Source organism: Morone saxatilis, unplaced genomic scaffold, assembly GCF_004916995.1.
Source record: "Morone saxatilis isolate NCDOM2014 unplaced genomic scaffold, NCSU_SB_2.0 Contig4, whole genome shotgun sequence".
Lineage (NCBI taxonomy): Eukaryota > Metazoa > Chordata > Actinopteri > Moronidae > Morone > Morone saxatilis.
Window position 1 is genome coordinate 8,208,955 of NW_023339984.1, and position 13,940 is coordinate 8,222,894.

Genomic DNA, 13,940 nt, shown 5'->3' on the forward strand with positions numbered 1-13,940 from the left:
TTACTGTGCTTTGCCATGGGGAAAATGAACCGCAGTACTTATCAGCTCAATGCATACACAAGTGACTGGGGTGGAGGACATGTAGGTGTACGTGCACGTGTGAGCAAGGGCACGCGCGGACGCTTGTGTTTACGTTTTGGGGAGGTGTCGGAGGGGAGGGCGGTGGCAAGCTGACCACTAGTGAGCAATAGGTTAGCTTTTTCAATCCCATTAGCTCGGTAACATCAGCACATTTAGGGGCAGCAGGTGGAGCGAGTGGAGATACAGAGATAACCATAAACATGTCACCAAAAATGCATTGTTATTTGCATTCATATTGGAAAGAGCCATATTGATGTGGGGTCAAACAGGGAAGGTGAGGGTTTATGACCTGTGCATAGCTCTGCTGTCAGCAGCTCTGATCTATCGGACCGGCCAGCCTTGTCAGGCTTTACGCCTGATTATATTATCATGGCTGACGATCAATGCGAATGAATGATTGTTCATCCGCAAAGGGGAGTAGAATGAATAAAGCAGAATGCAAACAGTACATTCCTTAGTAATAGAGTGAATGGGAATGCATTTCCCATCCTGAAACCATCTAGTTAAGTGATTTATTGCATGCCAGTGCAATACAAAACACTTTCAAAATACTTTGGCTGTGTCTTGCTCTTTCATTCGGTCGGTGTGTTTTTTGAAATATTATCTAGCGGTAATAGAGTGAAGCAGCAGAACTGTGAAATAAAAAAACAAACATACTTCACTATTCTGTGGGTTTTGAGCAGCTAATGTGCACTCATTTGGGTGGCACAGCCGCCAACTGCAGCATTAGTCCCCATCTGGGGACTTGTGTTTTGGTGAAAGTGCTTCTCCATTTGTGAGACTCTTCAGTTCTGGGCATCCTCCCCAAGCCCATAACTCAACGTCCCTCTATCACTCCCATGCGACTGGCTGTCATAATCATCAGCATTATGCTACCTCAATGGGCCTGATTTACAAGTCTGGACATGGCACCAGCTCTGCGCCAAGGGGTAAACATGAGGCTGTTTGCTACCGCCAAGCCTATTTCTCCCTACTGCATTTAATGGGGAGGAGAGGCCGATATTCATAACAGAAAAGTAGCTTATCAGATCTATGATTTGTTTACAAGACTGCAAATAAAACCCTTTAAAAAGGTGGCAGATATTGTTTAAAATTCTAAATATGAGCTTTATTTTTGGGGTCAAATAAGTACAGAAACACTGCATAATTTAGAATCCAATATAGTATACATGAATGTATGCATTCATCTGGTTTAAACATTTTTATATTACGTACTGTAAGAAAATTATTGAAGGGAGTCAGAAAAGCGGGAGAGTTAAGTTTAAGTTAAGTAAGGAGGTTTTCTAAGCCCATACCTCAGTTTCATTTCTTCCGTGCATCATAAACAACTAGTAATAAATCCGTTTTGAGAAATGCAGGCTTTTTATAGAAGTATATATGTGTGCTAAATATTATGTCTACCAACAAAAAAGTTAAATGTACCCATAACATAATTCAAATTCAAGATGGTCCCAGTTTACTCATTCATGGCAGTAACAACCATTTTGGAATTAAAAGAATAGAGTGATTTGAATCGTCACCTTTTGTTTTCCAGAAATGGGACAATTGATTATCCAATGTTTGGATGTATGACATCGGGGGCTATATGACAATATTACATTAAGACTTTATGGTTTAAATTGGGATACACGGTATTAAATTCTTTGTACTTTGTTTCTTTTAGGTAATTATGTAATGAGTCCAACCTATTCAGTATTACTGTATTATTGTAAGAAATTGGGGGTAGACTATTCGAAAACGGGGCCTTGCTTTTTAAAAACTCATAAGGTTAATCCCCGTTCTCACTTCAATAACTTTCATACAGTGCCTAATACTTAATAATACGTATAATTATTATTTTTTTTTATCAAAAAGAAAGTACCCTTATATTTAGTTAAACATGTAAAAAAAATATGCAGCGTCCACAGAACGTGATTAGATTGTATGAAACTATATTTGCTTCAGTATATGCAGTAACTAGATGGTCTCACATTGCTTTAGATATTGAAATATATTATATTTCATGGTAGTGATGTGTCTTACTATAAGCCTTTGTCTTTGGACTTTGATCATACCTTTTTCACCTTGAGGCAGCACCTGGCCCTTTCCTTAACCCTCTCACTCATTCCATAAGATTATATTAGCCCATATTCATCCACATATTGAGCCTGCTAAATGATAGGCCACATAAATCAATTTTTTATATACACACACACAATAACAGTTATATGCAGCTTCCAAACCGCTTGCTGATAGCTGCCATTTCTTATCACTGCGCTTGAATATAGCACCAGTATGAAAGCACTTTTGCTTGCTGTCTAAATGGAGGAGACTGAGAGAGAAAGGGAATGCATTTTTGTTCAAATTACTTAAGCTGCCTACAAAGCTCTCTGTAAAGCTGCAAAAAAAAATAAAAAATCGCTAAAAAAAGAGGAGAATACTTTGAAAACAGTCTTAATGACATACAATCACTGACATATTACCGTGGTCTTTTTTTCATTCAGTCGTGTGCAGGTACTGTGATTTCTGGTTCTAGATTTTATTTTGCACGTACAATAATCTCATGCTGGTATATGATATATTCAAGAAGCATGCACAAAAAGTCATGCGGCTTTCTTACAACTTCAGGAGAGGTAATAATATCCATAAAGCAACACGCACATATTTTCCTTTGTATTTCCGCCTCTCAAGAAATGTAAGTCTGCCATCTGCGGCATTAATTTGAAACGCCTGATACGTAAGCTAATCAAGCATGTTTATTTTTCCTCTTGTTGAGTTGTAGGCTTTAACATTTGCGAGGAAAATGTGTACGCCGTAGTTAATGAACTGAGCTGGAATGAGTTCTCATAACTGTGAAGTGAGAGCACTGAAAAACACAGAGCACATATCCTCCATCTCTTTTAGCTCATAAGGCAGCAAGAGAGAATTTGATTTTTCTCCAAATGGCATCAAGTGTAGGTGTTACGATAGTAGGGGAGGGCCCATCGGCGGACAGCGTGATGTCGTGAGACCATTTGATAGACAACAGCACAGCAGGACAAAAGAAGAGAGGAAGTGGGATTCAGGACTAGAGAGCCAAGAGACACTTTCTATTTCACTCTCTTGCTCCCAACTGCTCCCAGTGCCAGAGACACGGGCCGCTGCACAGACAGATGGCAGGGAGGTGTGTGTATGTGTGTGCACGCGTCTGATGGGTGGTGACGCCATTCAGCTTTGTACGAGTGTAAGAGATGGAGTGCGAGAGATATAAGAGGAGAAAATGAAGGAGGGGAAAAACACTGCAGAGGTGTGTGTGTGTGACTTTATCATGAAGGAAATAATCTGTGTTCTTTTTTTTCCCTTTTTTTTAAATTCCACATCCAAATAGCTTGTCTACTTCGTTACAGCAGCAATGGAAGTTAATTTGCGCTGTCACTTTGCGCTCACCCGTCATACTGCGCAGGGTAAGCTTTGCAAATAAGGGACCTCTCTGGATGACGAGAGGCACACCTACTGGAGGAACTGTGGGTGTGAGGATGAAGTGGGTGGAAAGATTCTGTATTGACAGACTGCCATCTACTGGATTTTACTATAATTTCAATACATATTACAGTAAATGCATACATGTATTTCCCTTCAATGACTGTGATTTACTGTAATTATGCCAGCTTTATGTGCACGTATCTAAAGTTTCAAAGACAGAAAGCTATTCTCTCAGCAGCTAATTTATTCTGCATTTGTGCTCCCCTTTCTTAGTGTGATCGTCAGAATTTGTTTTTGATTTTGAGACCTTAAAACGAGTATTTATCTTTTATTTTTTGTAGACATGCTTAAAAAATGCACCTAAAAAATTAGGAAAATAACTAAGTTGATTTTTCATACCGACTAAAGAGATGTATATGTGTTGTTAGATAACGTTCCATAATTTTTCTGCAACCTCTGCAGTTTGTTTTTAAAGGAGTCAACAAAGGAAACTCCATTAGTTTAGTGTAAAAAACAAACAAAAAACAAATCTATTAATAAAGCCTCCCAATATTTATTTAATGCTTGCATGTGACTCTACGAGGCTATATCAAATCAAAACTAATGGAAGCCAATTTACTTTAATGATGGGAGGTAATCGCCTCAGTCTCCTAGGTGAGTCATGGAGGGCAAATGGGGATACACAGCACCATCTTGTGGTTGTATCACAATGGGTGAAGGTTGGCATAACACCACCATCTGACTGAAAAATGGCCAAATATATACATTTAATAAATTAATTTGAAGTCAACATATATTTACTGACGACTCAAACAGCTAAAATAGCCTTTTTCCTTAAAGTTTGATACTAAGGCAGGTGTATATTAACATTTCTCTTTCATTCCTACTGGGGATTGTAATCAGATTAAGTATGCAGAGGTTTTAATTGAATGGATCATAACACTTGCTTTTGCCATGTAGACATTTACCATAAATATTTGCACTATGATATGGAATGCCGAATTATATAATTAATCATGTCAGCAAGCAATAACCAATGCTATTTTTGCTCCATCAGTCTTTATTTTTCTGTGTGCCTGCATGCACATGTGGTTGTATTTTTTTGTACTTAATAGCGAGATCTTATAATGTATTTCAAAAATGCACTGGAGCCATTACCTGTCACACGACTAATGAGTAGCCGGTGTGCAGTTAACGGTCATGAAATATGCACCAGACTTAAATACCTCATCCATAGTGCCTTGAGATAAATCCGTGCATTTCATTAAACACACACAGCGGCTCGGCTCTGCTGCAAAAATTATTCCTCTTTTGCAGAGGAAATAAAATTAATTTTCTACGCTTGTTTTCTTATAATCACAATAGCAGTGTAATGTTAAAGAATTAGCACTTGTATTATGACAAATTAGGGAAGGTTATACATTTGTGCCTCTGAACAACCCTGCTGATTCACAGAGCACACAGTGTAGAAGTATGTACTGTATTTAAGTGAGTAATTTGGAGGTTATCATAAGTTGTCCCTAATCATTTAATTTTTTTTTGTATTTTCCTGATCTACTATGGTCAGTACTTTGGTCTCTAATCCTGTCTGTTTGTGGCTTAGCAGAGATTCACCCTGGGAAACCCCTTGCTGCTATCTGACATAAAACAGATTTGATCCATTTTTCAGAGCATATCTGTCTTTTTCAGACTGGCGTTTTTCAAAAGAAATGTGTCAGCACTTTGGGGATTATGCTTTTTTTTTATTAATCACCAAAAGACACAACCTGCCCGACATTTCTTTGGTTCGACAGTGCAGTGCGCCGAGAAAAAGTCCTTTCCCATTTAGATGCTTATTTTGATCTCCTTTTATTCTCATTGTATTGGTACAATCAGATGTATTAACCATTAACTTCATGCTTGGCTGACTTACATGATTATCTCGTGCAAATGAAAAGTGATTTAGCAGAAAAAAGAGCAGAAGATGGACTAATTTCACAACCTTGTTCTACTGATGTTGAGCGAATAGACTCATCATCAGTCATCCAGATTTGCTCTTCTAAGAGTGAGCATGAGGTGTTGGCACGGTTTTCTCTGTTGGGGGTACGAACCATCTATCAAAGCATCCTGGAGGTGAATATTCGAGTAAACATTTTCCCTCTCAGTCCTGCCTCCTGATAGCACTTCCGCACAGTGTTCACAGAGGAAATCTAGAAAATCTAATTTATAATACACTGCATAATGGTTTCTAAACTAAATATACTGTAGTACATATGTTTAGAGGGCTTGGGCTCAGGCTTCACAGACAATTCTTACTCGTGTGGTGTGTGTGTGTGTGTTTGCTAACCGGCTGTTGTTGAGTGCACTCAAGTGTAAGAACACAACATGTGGGATGAGTGTGATGGATTCCTGGTATCGTTGGTAGTTATTTGTGGCGTGCCTATAACCACAATTCCCCAGCCACAGCTTATTGCAGGGTGAAGCTGAGCGAGATATACTCTGAGGCTGGCATAAAGCCACCGGACTTTGTAATAATTCATCAGCCAAAAGGCCTTCCATGTACTCACCGTGCAATATTTATACCCCGCTGAATGTATTTTCTCAGCTACATCATCGCACAGGCCCAGGGCAGGGATTTTCCCTTCTGAGAGCAGGTTTTAGTATTTCAGACCTTATTTAAATCTACTTAACAATTCTATGAATTTGTCCCATGATCACATTCTGTCTGCTTATAATGATGTATGTGGCTCCAGTGTCAGTGCCTGTTTTATCTAGTGTATTCATCTGAAACTAAAATAATAATTGTACGATTTCAATAATGCTGACAACAATAATTTGGGTACTACTTTTAAATGATTATTTACTAAAAGATGGATATCAGGCCAGAATGCCAGTGAGCTTGTTATGTGTCTTGTCTTTGTCCCTGTATGAGCTTGTTCTGATATTCTCTCTTAGTCTATCCGCAGTACCCCATTCAATCCAGTTTGAACTCTCAGCAGAGTTTATGTCTATTCTTTGTCTGATTTGTTCTTGATTAGCCCTTTCTTCGTCTTTGTTTCCATTTGCTTTTCTTTTTCTTTCTTCTTTGTTTGTGTTGTTTCATTACAAATTTATTTTCTCCTTCCTCAGAGAGGCTTCACATGAAATTTAAATGCTTCAAAATATGGTTAAAAAAATCTTCTCTAAAGCGGAGGAGTGCTGATGGAGACGAATTTTTTTTATTCAACACGTTCTTGCTAATGATGGTGCTTTCTTAAAGATGCAAGCCATTTACTGAAGCGCAAATATAAAATGATACTGTGTGCAATTTTATGAATAGATTATGTAAGATAATTATAACACACTAAAACCTTGATTAATATAATTTTCATTTGTGAGAAAGTTCTCCTTAAAAAATAAAGTTGAATGATTCAATCTTTGATTCTATTTTCTAAAGTTTACAAAAGTGGAAAAAAATTAATTGTTCATCAATGACTGAGTTAATAATACAAGTGGTAGTCAAAAGAGCTTTTCTGTTTAGCCTCCTCTTAATATTTATGTCCTCTTTAAAATTCACTGTCAACACTAACTTAACCAACTATTTTGATAATAAACAACTTTGTACTTTTTTATAATTAGCTTCAGATAGTGCCATGTGTTTCATTATGTCTGGTCCAATTCCACATCATAATTAGTCCCATAACTCTTTATATATAACTAAGTCTTAGTCCTAAAAGGCTAACTCTTTATACTCACATACAGACACGGTTTGAATTCTAGACTTTTAACTCATTTTGAAACTTCCAATGGGAGTTGATCAGTAACCTTGTGAGTGAGTTTCATCTTATTGTAATGTGAGCTCAAAGATCGAGTGTGAAACATTAAGAAGGATCTGTTGACAGAAATGGAATATAATATAAGGTATGTTTTCATTAGTGTATAATTACCTGGAAATAAGAATCATTGTGTTTTTATTACCTTAGAGCCATTTTATATAATTGTATATGCAGTAGTAGTAGTTTGTGCCTCTGGATTGTAATGGGAGGGTGAAACAAGTGAATTGCAATCTACAACTACACCGCTAGATGCTACTAAATCCTATACACCAGTCCTTTAAAGTCTAATAGATTAGTATGTCAGTGGTTTAGAGCATTGTTGTTTTACATATTTTCAGGTCCAAATGACAACAAATTGTGCTAATTATGGTTGTCAAAATCTTTTACCAGCTCCTCAATTCAAATGAATTGAAATTGATTAAAACTCATCATATATATTTGTATTTAATTATAAACTAAATAGTGGTTTATGGTTTTCAAAAATTGGTACAAAAAAATTTAACTTAAAACAATCTTTGCAAAATCTTTAAGTTAAATACATCTATTTACAAAATTCAACCTACAGTCATTTTATGCAATTAAATCTGAAAGATTGTCTTGTTTGGTTCAAAAAAGGCTCTCCCACACCATTCTGTAGTTGAAAATGCTGTTCCACTTTATTTTGAAAGCTGCTTTTCTCATATTAAAACCTTAAAGTGAAGAGAAATATGCTGCAGCTTATTTTGGAATTAAGCTCTTTTTTTCCCCTCAAGAATTAATGGGATAAAGTCATTACTAAATGAGCAACCACAAATTTTAGGTTTAATATGGAAAACCTTGCTTGAGGAAAAGAGCTGCCCTGTGGAATGTGTGGGTTGTTGAACTTGAAAGAACACTTACCAAGAAATGAGGCTTCTCTGTCGGGTTCATGCAGGTGCCAACATGCTGCCCGATGCTGTAGTATTACCTCGCCGACACACCACTGAAATTAATGCCCCCTTTGCCCCCACCTAGGAGATGAGAAAAAGTCATTAGAATAAGGTTTTCGTCCAAAACAACAGAAAAGAAAATATGAAATAAAGCATGGTTTAAAAAATACATACGTTAGGAATACAAACTGGAAAAACTGTAGTATGCCAAGTGAGTTTCTACTATTCTGTCGATAACAGCACCAAAATCAGCAAGCATCAACATACTGCTTGCCTGAGAGGCTTAGTCCATCAATTGAAAGCAAATAAATCAGTGGATGAAATGCATTTCTAATATTAGCATGTTTTTCATGGACTATTTTCAACAATGCACTTTGCATTATTTACTGTTGCAGAGAGCAGGCAAAAGGGATACTTATGGGAGAAGCACAAACAAACATGTCAGATTTGATACGTTCAATTTCTCTTTTTTTTACGTTTATTGTGGTGCATTGTGTCTCTCAAGCAACCAGCTTTCTTTACCCACTCTTTTGATATTTCAGTGTGAGTATAAGAGGACCAAAGCTAGAAAATGTAACTCAGAAAACTGTGCCCACTTTAACCTCGCTCCATTTTCATATTACTGTCATTTGGCATATTTGTCTGTCGTACCAAAGATGTCTCAGCGGTAGGCAGGGTAAACCTACTTTAGCTATATGAATTCACTGCAAGTCTGAACATTGAAATGAACCTAACTGTTCTTTTTCTACTCATATTTGCAATAAAAACCTCAAATATAGTGCCCTTTAAGTAAAATCCAAGCTCAAAGTAATCATCCAAGGTCAATCTAAAAGACTCCACTTTGTATCTCGGTGGCATCCCCTTAGTGTTATTAGAAAAATATCCTTAGCGTTTTTCAACTCACGAGGCTGTATTTGCATAGAATTAACCTCTCAAAAGACATATTAAAGACGGGCCTAAATCTGACATGCCTTTGGAATAGCTTATGTGCATTTGCATAACGTTTGCCTCCTGTGCAGGTGATAAAGCAGGATTAAGCCTGGATTACAGTATTTGATTTTGTTTGTGTGCGCGTGTGTGCCTGTGTCTGTGTGTGTACATACAGTGAATATATACTTAGCTGTGTACCAGAATATGTGCAAACTGGAATCTGTTTTAGCTATTTTGGCATGCCTCCCCATAGCCAGCAGGGCCAAACAGAACAGTGTGCTATGCCTGACTGCCATGTTACTCATGTGACCTCATGAAAGTACAAGTCCCTTCAAGCGGTATAATAAATCATTGGAGCCGGGGCTGGCCCACAACACATGCTTAGCTGCACAAACACACACACATACACACACCTTTTGCTGGCCATAACATAATATATCAAATTTAAGAAGTATGGAAACACAATCATACTGGGTACCCTGACCCTTTGAGGTAATAAGATGGACCAGTAGTCAGTCAGGTCATACCACAAATCTCAGTGGAAGGCCTACTGTTAAACCGATGGATGAACAAAATATACTTTACATAATATAGAACTATCTTAACATTAAGAGCCATAATTCAACACAGCAGTAATGCTTTATGGTTTATGGCACTCCACCTTTTTCCCAATTATAAATTGTCTTTGATGTAAAAAGACAGCATTTTTCACCATTAACAGGTCACTTCTCATTTGTTGTAAGCAGTTTTGTGAAGCAGACTTTGAAAAGTTTTTTGGCTGCTGCTATTCTAAACCAGGTCACATGCTACTGCTGCGAATTCTGCTTTATATAACACAACTCCATCTGACAGGGGTAAGGCACCTACGTACCCATTGTTCTCAGTAAAATGCACTCCAACATGATTTAACAAGTGTTTTTAAGACTTTCTTTCTGAGAAGAAACAGTAGATTCAATTTAAATTTAATGCCTTAATGGTTCTTGAACAGGACATTCAAATGGCCTCCAACAGACTACGCAATAGTGACAATTTTGCCGCTGTCATTTACAATACTTCAGGCCCAAAGTTAGTCTAACTGACTTGTCTGTACTTAACTGTTTTTGTCTTGCCTTTCCGCTAAAGCTACACTTGTCGCTGTCATCTTTAATTTAAATCACTCTACCACCTGAGCCTCCAACAGATTTTCGCAAATCTTCACAGTAATTGCTGCAAGGGACAAGAGGGCATCATATGTGTGAAATGCTCTGAGTGAAAAGCATCATTGCCTCATAGCGTTTACACACACCCATTTAACACACTTAGGAATATATTTGAGGCTGCCGGAAAGAATAAGAAATAAAAGTGACTGCCGTGTCCCAATAACAAGACACTTGGTCAGAACAGCCGTGCTATAATTTGCTCTCAAAATAGCACACAGCAAAACTTTCCTTGCAGGTGCATTTGATAAGTTCATTGAAAATCCTATAGACATGTAGAGGAATGTTGTAGCATATGCTGGCCTCTGCCCAGGGAGCAGTAGCAACACAAATGCTCCAATTACAGCTGCACCCGCAATTCCCTTGAGGGGAACCACAGCAATACTCATTGATCTGAAAAACAGCACTGTGATAGAGGGCAACTCCATGCTGGTTCCAAAGGACATGAACTGTACTTTTAATTATCCTAACTAGAACAATGTTATGATAATGATGATAACGATGAGTTATTCCTAGAGGTAATCTGTTTAATTTGAGGTTTATTGCAGTATAGTTGAGCATTTGAAGCAGTGAACATGTGAGCTCAGTGTGAAGTACTACTGTACTCTATATGTGACAATACAGCAGAAGGCAAATGTATTACATTCTTGTGACAAAATTATTTTTTATTATTCTGGATATTCTGTTTTTTTATTTGGGTCACCTACTGAAACTAGCTTTTTTATGGCTTTTCTCAAGAAACCTCCTGTTGTAGTTCCTCTGTGTTTGCATGTCTTTCAACCTCCACAATGTGCTAAAAGCACCTGTCAGTCCTGTATTGAAATGCTGTGAGACGTGTGATGGTTGTCATCTATACAGTCTTAATGTGAAAACAGATCCTCCTCTACAAACAGTGGAGGACCAGCAGTTTAGATTCCTGTACTCCAGAGGGCACCATTAGCATGCTTTATGTGTGTCATTATGCTACACAAAGCAATACTAAAGATATTTCAAGCAATTAAGCATTAGTCTATAGCAGCTAACCAGCATCACTGGTAATGATCTGTAAATGTCTATGAAAAAAGGGCTGGTGAAATGTTTAAAAATGTGATCAGGACAAACTGTAAATACAGCTAGAGAAAAGGCAATTTATTGTTCTACAAAATGTCCAGGTCCAAAAAGGAAATCAAACTTAACCTGTTTGCCAAGCTTGAGTATTATTTCACATCTGATAATAAAAGTCAGGCAGTCACAAAACCTGTTTACTGTGACCGAACAATAGATCATGTGAGGACATGTATTCTTGCCATAAATGCATCTATACTAACAACATTTAGTTGTTTGACCCTTGATTTGATTTCTATGGGTTGACATTATTAAATTGATGATCTTTGTGAGTGCATTGACATTTGAACATTGAAAACAGGATTTCGGTCACTGGTGATTGTCATAGATGGAGTGTTTTATTAAATAATACAATTTCATGGAAGTTTTTTTTTTTCTGGATTACAAAATGTGGATCTTACCTGTTTGGAATAATCTATTGCGATTGCTGCCTCGGACCAGAGTGATGAAAGAAGTGAACTCTTCAGAATTTCCCTGGAGGGAAAGAGGGATAGAAAGATCAGGATATGTCATGCTTTAGCATATTGTTGCATTGTCCATTCACAACTAAACACTTTGATCACTGCACTGTTGATCAATGCAAAGTTTGCCTAGATAATAAAATACTCAAATGTATGGAGAGGAGCACAAACCAACATACACTGTAGCCACTGTGCACTGCGTTATCAACATAGTCCCATTAGGTTTTGTTAACATGCTTCATGTACTTTGAGGTGGTGATTTTCCATCGTGCATAATGAGAGCTGCTAAAAATAGACTCCTGCCTGAACGCTGACAGTGTCTCCACCACATACTGAAGACAGGATAGCAGGATGTTTGGTTATGTCTGCTTGTAAGTAATAATTTCTGACAGTGACTCACTCTCATACACCCTTAGTTGTGTGCAAGTATGCATGAATATGCGCGTGATGCACACACACTGATGCACAACCACGCCCAGCGATAACCATACGGTACACATACATGCAAACTTAATTGAGTTTGTCAACCACTGGGGTTCAGATTGATGACTGGAAAATAATAGGGTGTCAAGGGACCCTAAATTATGTCCAAAGAGCATAGAGGTCCTCCTCATTCTTAAAACACACAGACACATACATATCAACATTCTCCCATACATTTCCAAGACCAAGCTTGCCTCAATAAAGGAAGAAGAGCACCTGCTGACTAACCTAAAACTTCACAGTGGCACTGATGATTGACAGATCTCTGCCTGTGTTTGTCTTGCATGACAATGACAGTGATAATTGGATGTTGGACACCATGGCACACACTACCTATCCTATCTGCTGTCCCCATGCGTTATTCTGCATCTTCAAAGGACTACAAACATGAATCAAGCTTGACTTTTTGCATCTGTAATCCTACTTCACTTTTTTTTTCTACTTTGCCGAAGCACTTGATATGCAAAAATCATATGTTTACTTTCGAGATCAAAGTTTCTTTCTCCCACCCCTTCTTCATTTTCCCCATCTAAAAATGGACTCCTTTCATTATGCAAGCCAACAAAGAGCAGTGCCTGCTCACGCAGCCCATTCCAAGCATACTGATTAATTAGCCTGTATAATTAGCTTAATGATTTAGAGAAACATGGCCATGGCCACCCAAGAAGCTATGCTAATGGACCCTGTCTATAGCAATTAAAATGCCCATAATTTAACAATGGTGGCCTAAAAGTCCAGATAACTGCTGTGAAAAAAGTAGTTGGTGCAGTCATTGTTGTAGCATCATATTTTCTGCTGTTGTGTTAATGAACACTGTTGCACTTATCTCATTGTGAGATTGTGTTGCAAGTCATGTGTTTGTATTGAATAATATTTTCCAGAAGTATAGCCACCACTGGAAGACTGAGAGCTAATGAAGTGTTCGTATTTCTCACTATGACGATTAACTTTAGCGCTTTTAGCGGCACACTTGGTGCACTTAGACCTCAAATTAGACTTGAAATGTGATGTAAGATGCTGAAAGTGTGAAACCAGCTTTTAGTGTCACATGGAGCAAAGTTATCTTCCATCTATCTTATTATGCCATTTCTATACTGTACATTTTCAGTCAGCTAGTTATGCTAACTCTTTCTCTGTGTGAGCACATCCTGTAAAGTGCATGAGTTAGGACATGCAGTTGTGGACTTTACAGTTTCTATTAAATGTGAGTCAAAGCAGGCAGTAGCTCTGCTCTCTGACAGTAGCATCAGCATTCCAAGCTACACTTCAGACATAAATCGCCCATTTATGACCTTCCCCTGAACAGTAACCAACAGAGACACCAACTCGACTCATAAAACCACCAGAATGGTGAGGTGGAGGTGAAGATATTACTTATCCATGCATGACTTCTGAAACGCCAGTCAAGTGGGAGTAGTTATAAAAAATCTAATCCTTATTTGTTTATTTTTTTTAGTGGTCTGATTGAATGCTGGGAAGATCACACCCAGTCATAAATGACTGGTAATTTACAATACACTTTGCTGCTGACAAAGCATAGAA

General features: G+C 37.8%; 1 protein-coding gene across 20 annotated transcripts in view; it reads right to left on the bottom strand.

The window, feature by feature from the left end:
• The window catches only part of LOC118337894 (receptor-type tyrosine-protein phosphatase delta), a gene marked incomplete at its 5' end in the record, with an annotated part of 344,600 nt that overhangs the window by 198,541 nt on the left and 132,119 nt on the right, over positions 1-13,940 (bottom strand). For all 20 annotated transcript variants that reach the window (XM_035675051.1, XM_035675039.1, XM_035675038.1 and 17 more), the window contains 2 exon segments: positions 8,196-8,305; positions 11,856-11,928.